At 54.3% G+C, this 1,139-nt stretch overlaps 1 non-coding gene across 1 annotated transcript; it reads left to right on the top strand.

The window, feature by feature from the left end:
- Positions 1–270: 270 nt before the first annotated feature.
- trnav-aac (transfer RNA valine (anticodon AAC)) lies at positions 271–343 on the top strand. Its single transcript has one exon. It is a non-coding gene; the product is annotated as a tRNA-Val (tRNA).
- Positions 344–1,139: the final 796 nt, after the last annotated feature.

Consider the following 1,139-nt stretch of genomic DNA (forward strand, 5'->3'; position numbering starts at 1 on the left):
CGTTCCTGCAACACTCTCCCTCTCCTCTTGGTGCGCTCATGCCGCAACACAGGAAGGCTGGAGCAGGTGGCCGTGGGCTCTGCGGACTGCCGAAATAGCTTATTTGGGAGAGCGTTAGACTGAAGATCTAAAGGTCCCTGGTTTGATCCCGGGTTTCGGCATTTTGTTTCATCGCGCCCTTTGTTCCTCTCTCCAGCTCCCCCTACCTAAAGTGACGCGTCCCTTTCTCAGCCCGAAACGCAAGCGAGACACCAGCAACAGTTCCTACAGGTTTCCGTAGTGTAGCGGCTATCACGTTCGCCTAACACGCGAAAGGTCCCCGGTTCGAGACCGGGTGGAAACAGCCTTGTTTTGCACGCTCCTGTACTTCACAGAGGTCTTGAGCGACCGGTCATTTGTTCCCAATGTATTTCCGGTGCCTTCGTGCACTCTTGTACCAAACGCACGTTCCTTCTGTACGCGGAGCCGATCATTTGCAATTGGGCTGTGCCGACAGACCAGGACGAGCTCTGTCGGCTTAAAAGCAGCGCAGGACCTGCAAGAACAACAGAAAGATTAGCATCCAGCGGGGGCCTCTTAGTGAGCCCAAGATCTCATCAAGAATCGGCTCCAGCAACAGGGCTGGGCGCATTGTTCCATTCTCCGACCACTCTCGGTATAAACAAGTCCCTCCCGGTATGAGAACGTGTCGGTTTTGCCTCCTGCTTTCCAAAAGATCAGCACCGTGTACGAAGGAGCCGCATTAAAACCACTCGAACGTGCAAAACGTGCGAGAAGAGGGGGCGCTTGTTTCCAACCGAAACTTCTCGCGTGTGAGACGAGCTGATCATCACTGTGGGAGGGCTACTCTGGTAGACAGGGCTGACCTTCGGCAATAGGATTTATACTCTCCAAGATGATATTTGCACTTTCTGGAGAGGCGATTTTCTCCACTTCAGTAGCCCGATTTCGTTGATTGCGTGGAAAGGGCTGTAAAATGTGGTGCCGCCTTTCTTGCTCCGTCCATGACAGGCGTGCTGGTCTCTGGAGAGAGAGCACGGTCCATCAGCGCACTCCAATAAAGGCACTGGAAGCAGCTGAATCGCATTGGCGAAGCTCAGTGCTGGGCCGCTGGGCACGTCTTACCACCGTTTCCGTAG

This window comes from Lepisosteus platostomus, chromosome 5 (assembly GCF_059453375.1).
Source record: "Lepisosteus platostomus isolate fLepPlt1 chromosome 5, fLepPlt1.hap1, whole genome shotgun sequence".
In the NCBI taxonomy this organism is placed as follows: Eukaryota; Metazoa; Chordata; class Actinopteri; order Semionotiformes; family Lepisosteidae; genus Lepisosteus; species Lepisosteus platostomus.